This window comes from Strix uralensis, chromosome 22 (genome assembly GCF_047716275.1).
Source record: "Strix uralensis isolate ZFMK-TIS-50842 chromosome 22, bStrUra1, whole genome shotgun sequence".
Classification (NCBI taxonomy): domain Eukaryota; kingdom Metazoa; phylum Chordata; class Aves; order Strigiformes; family Strigidae; genus Strix; species Strix uralensis.
Genome location: NC_133993.1, coordinates 5,252,084 through 5,261,243, shown reverse-complemented (window position 1 = coordinate 5,261,243; position 9,160 = coordinate 5,252,084). Strand labels below are relative to the sequence as shown.

Below are 9,160 nucleotides of genomic sequence, written 5' to 3'. Positions count from 1 at the left end.
AGGTCAGGGCGGAAGCAGAGCACAGGCACATATGAGGAGCAGTCTGCCATGAGTCCATCAGCCCACTGTGGGCATTTCAGAGACACCTGCTGAGCCAGGACGTAGAAACTGGGCAGTGAGGCAAAAGGGTTTCTTGGCCTCATGCAGACATGGTACTGCAAAGTGTCACCAGGACCAATGAGGCTGCTGCCTATTTCTTCCATGAAGACCCTCCTCAGGCAAGTCCTAGACACTCTCCTTGACACTAGATAAAGTCAGACCTTTGCCCTTCTGTGACCCCTCATGACTAGCAGCACTATGACTTAGCATAAGATGGGGGAACACACATCTGCATGAGCAGAAGAGGAGATGGGGAAAGAGCTTCAGACTCACCTGTCTCCCAAGGAGAAGGAGGTGAAAGAAGTGGATGAGAGAGAGAGTTGAGCTCACTTTTATGGTGTCCCTGAGCTGGCCTAGGCCCAGAAGTAGCTTCTATGGAAGTGGCAATTTTCTAAGGTGTTCATGATGAACCAGAAAAATTCCAGCTAATGACATGGGCTGGGTGCCTGTTTTCCTGATGCTGCCTTTTCATTTCCTGGCTTATGCCATACCCCTTCCCTCACAGAGGCTTATTCTGAGTGCTGGGAATGAGAGGCTCAATGAGTTCTTGGGTAGGAATGTGTCAGTTCAAGCAGAAAATTCAAGTGCTGAATGGGTCCAATGTAATAAACTGATGTTGGCTTATGGCAACCTGCTGGGGTTGCCTATGGCCGCATTGACAGGAAGGGGCCCAGATGCTCTCAGCCCTATAACCCTTGACTGGTCACTCAGGGGCTTTCCTGGGTAAGGATGTGCCATGTCTTTCTCTTTCCCTCCCTCCGCCGCCCCCCTCCCCCCCCCCCCCCCCCCCGCCTTTGTAACTTGCTCCAGTGTTCACTTCTGGTCAGCTTCCCAGGCAGGTGGGCTGCACTGCTGGGTTTCATACTCTTCTGCATAGCTGTCCATATGTCTTTTGAATATCTTCAAGAAGGGAGAATCCACAACCTCTCTGTGCAACATGTGCCAGTGCTCAGTCACCCTCACCAGTAAAAAAATGTTTCCTGATGTTTCAGACAGAGTTTCTGTGTTTCAGCCTATCTGTGGTCCTGTCACTAGGCACCTCTGAGAAGAGCCTGGCTCTGTTTTCTCTGCACCATCTGTATTGGGTTTGCGTGGCAAGGTTTTGGTACTGGGGGGTTACTAGGGTGTCTTCTGTGAGTAGCTGCTAGAGTTTTCCCCCATGTCTGATAGAGCCAATGTCAGCTGGCTCCAAGACAGACCTGTGGCTGGCCAAGGCTGAGCCAATCAGTGATGGGGGTAGCACCTCTGAGATAACATATTTAAGAAGGGAGAAAAAAACTGCTGTGGAACAGCATCTGGGGGAGAGAAGTGAGAATATGAGTGAAACTACTCTGCAGACACCAGGGTCAGTGAAGAAGGAGGGGGAGGAGGTGCTGCAGGTGCCAGAGCAGAGATTCCTGTGGTGAAGACCATGGTGAGTCAGGGTGTCCCCCTGCAGCCCATGGCAGTTAACAGTGGAGCAGGTATTCACCTGCACCTGTGGAAGACCCTGCACTGGAGCAGGTGGATGCGCCCGAAGGAGGCTGGGACCTCATGGGAAGCCCTCGCTGGAGCAGGCCCTTGGCAGGGCCTGTGACCCTGTAAAGAGGAGCCCATATTGAAGCAGGTTTGCTGTCAGGGCTTGTCACCCCATGGGGGACCCACGCTGGAGCAGTCTGTTCCTGAAGGACTGCACCCTGTGGAAAGGATACACGCTGGAGCAGTTTATGAAGAACTGCAGCCCATGGGAAGTGCTCACGTTGGAGAAGGACTGTCTCCTGTGTGTGGGACCCCATGCTGGAACAGGGGAAGAGAGTGAGGAGGAAAGAGTGGGAGAGACAATGTGTGATGAACTGACAGCAGTCCCCATTCCCCATGTGCCTGCACTGCTCATCAGGGGAGGAGGTAGAGAAAATCGGGAGTGAAGTTGAGCCCAGGAAGAAGGGAGGGGTGGGGGGAAGATGTTTTGGTTTTATTTCTCATCATCCAACTCTGATTTGATTGGTAAGAAATTAAACTAATTTCCCCAAGTGGGTCTGTTTTGCCTGTGACAGTAATTGGTCAGTGATCTCTCCATGTCCTTATCTCAACCCACAAGCCTTTCATTATATTTTCTCTCTGCTGTCCAGCTGAGGAGGGGGAGTGATAGAGTGGCTTTGGTGGGCACCTGGCATCCAGCAGGGTCAACCCACCACACCCTGCCTTCAGGTATTTATATATGTTCATAAAATCCCTGCCAAACCCTCTCTTCTCTGTGCTGAGCAGTCTCAGCTCTCTCAGCCTCTCCTCATAGAGGAGCATTCCAGTTCATTCATCACTTTCATGCTTCTTCATTGGATTCTCTCCAGTGCTTCCATAGCTCCTTTGTACTGGGGAGTCTAGAACTGGAACCGGTACTCCAGGAGCGGTCTCACTAGTGCTGAATAGAGTGGAACAATCATCTTCCTTGACCTTCTGGCAACACTCCTCCCAGTGCAGCTCAGAACAGAGCTGTGCCTTCTTTGAGGCAAGGGCACATTGTTGGTTCATTGTCAACTTGGTGTCCAGCAGGACAAGCCAGGTCTTTCTCTGCAAAGCTGCTTTACAGCTGAGTGGTTCCCAGCACATGCTGATGCATGGGGTTCTTCCTTCTCAGGTGCAGGACTTGTCCCTTCCCCTTGTTGAACTGCAGGAGGTTCCTGTCAGTCCATTTCTCCAGTGTGTTGGGGTCCCTCTGAATGGCAGCACGATCCTTTGCTCAGCATGAGGTGTTTGGTAAGGCAGGGACGGACTATGTGGAAAAAACTTATCTGGTCCCTGCAAATTAGCTCAAGCAGCTACAGGTGCTGCCATTACCCAGGGAAGACATGAGGGCTGATATTGTCCACTCTTTGGTTGCTGAAATGAGGGACATTCTCCAGAAACCAGGTTTGGTGGCCTATAAGAAAGCTAAGGGATGTATGGGCACTCATCAAAAGTACTTCTCCCACAAGAAACAAAGCAATCAGAAAAGGGGGAAAATAACTCCTGCTTTTCCAGAAGAAACAAGACAGAGGTGGAAAAGCCCCTGGAGACTCCTGTTGTTCAGGAAGTGCATGATAATATGTGTCCACGATATTAAACAGGACCCAGTATCGATCCATGGAGTACACCACTAGTCACTGGCCTCCATCTCAGCTTTACACCGCTGATCACCACCCTCTGGGCCTGGCCATTCAGACAGTTTTCAATCCAACTTACTGTCTGTTCATCTAGCACTTATATCAATAGTTTCTTTATGAGGATCTTACGGGCAACACCATCAAAGGCCTTACTAAAGTCAAGCTAGACAAGATCCACTGCTCTCCCCTCATCTCCCAAACCAGTCACTTCATTGCAGAAGCTTATCAGGTTGATGAGGCACGACTTCCCCTTAGTGAAGCCATACTGGCTACTCCTGATGACTTTTTCATCCTTAACATGCCCGGATTAGCTGCTTTGTGGAGCTTATGGACAGAGAAGTGGAGAGTGCCCCTGCTGTGAGCAGCACATTCCCTTGTAATGAGGCACACACAAGCACACACATGCTCATGTGCACTGTCATGGAATCATGCAAAATTCTGCAGCCAAAAACACTTGCACAAATCCAGCATGCAGACAGTTGCAGACCAGAGAACACGTGCATAAGCATGACCAACTTTGCACTCAACCGGGGACACCCTGGGGATAACCCCAGCAGGGATTCTGGGGAGCATTCTGGGGAAGGACAAGGCCCTAAATGTGCTAATGTTGTTGTCTGGGGGACTGCACAGAGGGGAGCTTTGAAGAAAATACTGTATTCAAGGAGTCAGTGATCTTGGGCAAGACATGTCTGCTCTGTTGGGCCTTGCACTAAAGGCTTGAGAGACCTGTGTAATAGCATGAGTAGCTGCTGCAAGGGAATCTGCTGGAATGTCTGCTGCACGTTGGTGGGTGTGATGACAGAAATAACCTTCCAGTGTTCGAGAAGATGTACTTTTTGGGTTTTTTGAAACAGAAAATAAAAGGCACCATGGCATGGGAGGGAAGCAGAAGCTCTCCTTGGACAGGATCTGTGCAGTGTGCCTTGGAAAAATCTGCCTGGGTCCATCTGATGCTGCACAAATGCAGAGTTCCCAGCATCGGAAGGGATGTAAGGTTTACTCTCTATCTATATTCCTCTTTTTATTCTATCCTATTAAAACAGGCATTTTATTATGTCATTTGCTGTCCAACTTTTCTTTCTGAGATCTAAAAAAGACCCTGCACAACATCTTCCCCCATACCCCCTCCCTGGTGTAGAACAGGAGCAGGCAAAACCAGCGAGCAGAATTTCCCTGGGAGCACTGTTAGGTGGGATATGTTCAGACCCAGGAGCCAAGCCACTTCTTGGCAACAGGGCTACAAAGACCCCTAAAGGAGTGACCCAGACTGATAAAACTTGCCTTAACTGGACTCCTCCAGAATGCAAGGTGATTCCTCTGCCCACACTGATGTGTTTTGCTCCAGAAATGTTTGGGCCTCTCATGATGTCACACAAATGGTGCCTTCACTGGGGAATGTACCTGGCATCAAGCAGGAAATGAAAAGACAACAATTCTGGAAGCCAAAACACAGCCCATAGCATTAGGTGGGATGTTTTGCATTCAGGATGAGCTTGTCAGATAATAACCACCTCTACAAGGGATGCCTCTGTCAGCCTGGGGCAGTAAAGGTCCAGGATAAAAGCCAGCCCAGCTCCTCGCTCTCTCATCCACTTCTCTTGCCTCCTTCTCCTTGAGAACCAGGTGAGTCTGAGGTCCCTTCTCCTTCTCTGCTTTCTCGCAAAGGACATCTCACCTCAATGGATCTCTTAGCTGAGACCGGCTTTGTTCTATGCCAGATCATGGGGCTGTTTGTCATGGGAGAGGGAAGTGGGGAGGTTAGGCATGGAGGGAAGCTAAGACTGTGCTGAGGAGACATCTGGACTCAGGGGTAGACAGTAGCCACATAGGAGCTGGTGGCTCTTTTTGCACCCTTCAGGACAAGACCAAAAAGCCCTCATACATTTCTGCACAGCCTCCACCTCCCGACACAGCATGTTTTTGGCTTCCTCATACTGCAGTGACAAGCTGCTCCTCATGTATCTCCATGTTTTCCTTCCTCCCTGACCTGTCTCCCAGGTGCACCTTGGTCCCAAGACATGTCCTGCTGCGACCCGTGCCAGCCCTGTGAGCCCTGCTGCCGGCCCTGCGGCCCGACCCCGCTGGCCAACAGCTGCAATGAGCCCTGTGTCAGGCAGTGCCAGAGCTCCACCGTTGCCATCCAGCCCTCCCCCGTGGTGGTGACCCTGCCTGGCCCCATCCTCAGCTCCTTCCCACAGAACACCGTTGTGGGATCCTCCACCTCTGCTGCCGTTGGCAGCATCCTCAGCTGTGACGGAGTGCCCATCAACTCTGGGGGCTTTGACCTCTCCTGCATTACCAGCCGCTACTGTGGCAGAAGGTGCCCCCCCTGCTAAAGGTGCTTGTAACAGCCTGGAATAAGGCTTCCCAGGAACTGACAGAATAATACTGCACAGAGGATTAAACTTCATGCCATCATTTTAAGAGCAGCTGACCATCTCTGGCTTGCCCTGCAAGGACAGACCTGAAGGGACCAACCTGGGCTCTCTGAAAACGTGGCCAATGTCTGGCTTTCCTGTCTTCCACTTACCCTTTTTCTCTCTTTTCTCTGTTGTCTTGTGTCGCCCTCAAAGCCTGCTGTGAGGATTCCAGAAACAAGCCTGGAGGGACCTGCCAGCCTGTCTCCCTTTACCAGGCAGGTCAACAGATGCCCTGTGGGAACTCTGCCAGAAGAAAAAGGGAACAGATTGTTGACTGCTCCTGCTCCTTCCTGCACTGGGACCTCCACTTGTAGTGACCTCATTTCCCTTTTTAGACTCATTAAAAACCTGCTGCAACCCTGCCTGTGTCCCTTAGGTGGTCTTTCCATCCACATACTGACTGTTGATGAAGATAACCATTGCTTTGGAATGGAATTAGGTGGGGACACAGGGGGACCCTTCATCACTCCTAGAGGCGTTGGAGAGTGGGACACATTGCAGTGAGTTCTTTCTCAGGCACCGCCTCTTGAATGTAATTAATCATCGAATCATAGAATAGTTTGGTTTGGAAGGGAACTTTAAACATGTTGTGGTTTGAGCCCAGAGGAAACTGAGCACCAGACAGCCACTTGCTCATTTCTTACCCCTCAGGGATGGGGAGAAGAAAATACAACAAAGGGCTTGGGAATAGAGACAAGGACAGAGAGGGATGACTTACCCAATATGGTCATAGACAAAAGACAGACTTGATAGGGGAAGAAAAAGAGCATCAATTTAATTCAAGCACCACCACCACTTAATTTAACAAACAGAGTAGGACAGTGACAAGTATAACCAGACCTTAAAAACATTTTTCCCCCACCCCTCCCTTCTTCCTCTTTTCAACTTTGCTCCTGATTCTCTACCTTCTTCCCTGCAGTGGTGCAGGGGGCAGAGGATGTGGGGTTACAGTCGGTCTGTCATGTGTTGTTTCTGCCGCTTCTTCTTCCTCAGGGGCAGGACTCCTCACACTCTTCCCCTGCTCCAGCATGGGGTCCCTCTCATAGGAGACAGTCCTCCAAGAACTTTCTCCAACATGAATCCTTCCCACGGGCTGCAGCTCTTCCCAAACTGCTCCAGCATGGGTCCCTTCCATGCGTTGTAGACCTCCCAGTGATGAATTGCTCCAGCGTGGGCTTCCCTCAGAGTCCCAGTCTTCTTTGAGCGCAGCCACCTGCTCCAGTGTGGGGTCCTCCTCGGGCTGCAGGTGTGTGTCTGCTGCACTGTGGACATCCATGGGTGCAGGGGGACAGCCTGCCCTCTCACCACAGGCTCCAGGGGAGTCTCAGTTCTCATACACCTTTCCCCCTCCTCCTCCTCCTTTCTGACCACACTGACCCCTGTGTTTGCAGAGGTGTCCTCCTCGCAACTCCTCCTCACAACTCCCACTCCTCCTCTTAGGTTCCCCTTCTTAATTATGTTATCACAGAGGCGCAGTCACTGTCTCTAATTGGCTTGGCCTTGGACAGAGGGGGGTCCAACCTGGAGACTTCTCATGGGGACCACCTCTGTAGCCCCCTCCCCCACTACTGTAGCACCCTCCCCCACTACCAAATCCCTCTGCCACACACACACAAACCCAACATGAAAGGTCATCTAGTTCAAACCCCCTGCAATAGGCAGGGACATCTTCAACCAGATCAGGCTGCTCAGAGCCTCGTCCAACCTGACCTTGAATGTTTCCAGGTTTGGGGCATCTAACAGCTCTCTGGGCAACCTGTTCCAGTGTTTCACCACCCTCATTGTAAAAAATTTCTTCCTTATATCTAGTCTAAGTCTACTCTCTTTTAGTTTAAAATCATTAGCCTTTGTCCTATTGCAATAGGTCCAGCTAAAAAGTTTGTCCCCACCTTTCTTATAGCCCTCCTTTAAGCACTGAAAGGCTGCAGTAAGGTGTCCCTGGAGCCTTCTTTTCTCCAGGATGAACAACGCCAACGCTCTCAGCCTTTCTTCATAGGAGAGGTGTTCCATCCCTCTGATCATTTTTGTGTCCCTCCTCTGGACCTGTTCCAACACGACTATGTCTTTCCTGTGCTGAGGACTTCAGAGCTGGATCTGGTACTCCAGGTGCAGTCTCACCAGTGCAGAGTAGATGGGAAGAATCACCTCCCTCTCTCTGCTAGCCACTCTTACGATGCAGCCTAGGAAACGGTTGACTTTCTGGGCTGCAAGCACACATTACTGTCTCATGTCCAGCTTTTCATCCACTGAGGAAGACATCCCTAGTAACTCCACTGCCAATGGCCATCAGTCCTTGCCTTGCTGCATCTCTGCTCAGAAATAACCTCTTGGACCAGGAGCATATCATATGAACAGGAATCCTGACAAATGCTGTCCTCCAGAGAAGAACTGTGGGTTCACAGGGACAGGGGACTCCAACATGTGACCTGCTGTAGCTGATAGCAGTACTAACTTGTGAACATCTCAGCCCTACATATGTTGGCAACAGGTGGCCATGCCAAATGCTGTGCTGAATGGTGATAGGGCTGCACGGGGAAGAAGTCCCTGCTGCCCATGCCCAGGCATGCTGACCGTGGCTCCTAGATGGGATGCTGGAGGGGACAAGCAGGTGGAGAAGGGCCTGTGGGCCATCTCCAGGGCTATTTACCCACTCTCAATTCCTGCCAGCCTTGTGAATGTCATTCTCTGAGTCTCCTTGCTCAGCTCAGCTCTAGCCAAATCAAGAGGAGCACTCTTCCCCAAGAGATTGTGGCACTGCTGACCTCCCCGAGGCCTCCCACACACCCACAGTTCCTCCCTTCACTCTTCCTCACTTTCAAGAGGCAGTGCCTGAAAGAGAACTCACTGCAGTGTGTCCCACACCAGATGCTCAGTGTATTGGACAGAGTGCTACCACCACAAACAGTTCCACAAGGCATCTGCAAAGATGCATCAGGAGCCAATTCCTTACGTGCACTGCCACCAGCACAAATCCTGAGAGCACTGGCAAGAGGCACCTCAGCCTGACATTGGGTCTGTCCCCCAGCACCATCTCTGATGCCCAAAGGTGGCCACTGAGCATTCACATTCCAGCTGTTTCTTCTGTCCTCACCAAGGGAAACTGCACTCCCTTGCAGGGAGTCCTTCTGTCTCTGGCATCCCTGCTGCCAGCCACTTTCACTCCTTCTGCATTTGGGCCTTCTTGCCCTCCATGCCAGATCATTCCTTGGTCACAGATCACCACTGCTGAGCAGTTACAATTTGAATTTCCCCTACAGTGCACACACAAATTCATACACACGGGCACAACCACACACGTGAGCTTACACACACCCACAGAGAAACTCATACATGTCCCCTTAGAAAGAGGGGTGTGCACACATATTTCCAAAGGAGCCCACGTCCATACCAACATGCACAGCCACCCCGCATGCCAACATGCATGCACAGATAATCAAACACATGCTTACACATGTGTGTTGCTACATGCATGCATTTGCATACAGATATACATGCATGCTCCTCTACACAGATGTACACACA

General features: G+C 50.9%; 1 pseudogene; it reads left to right on the top strand.

Annotated features, from left to right (window-relative positions):
• Positions 1-4,705: 4,705 nt before the first annotated feature.
• LOC141953374 (feather keratin Cos1-2-like) lies at positions 4,706-5,554 on the top strand (annotated as a pseudogene).
• Positions 5,555-9,160: the final 3,606 nt, after the last annotated feature.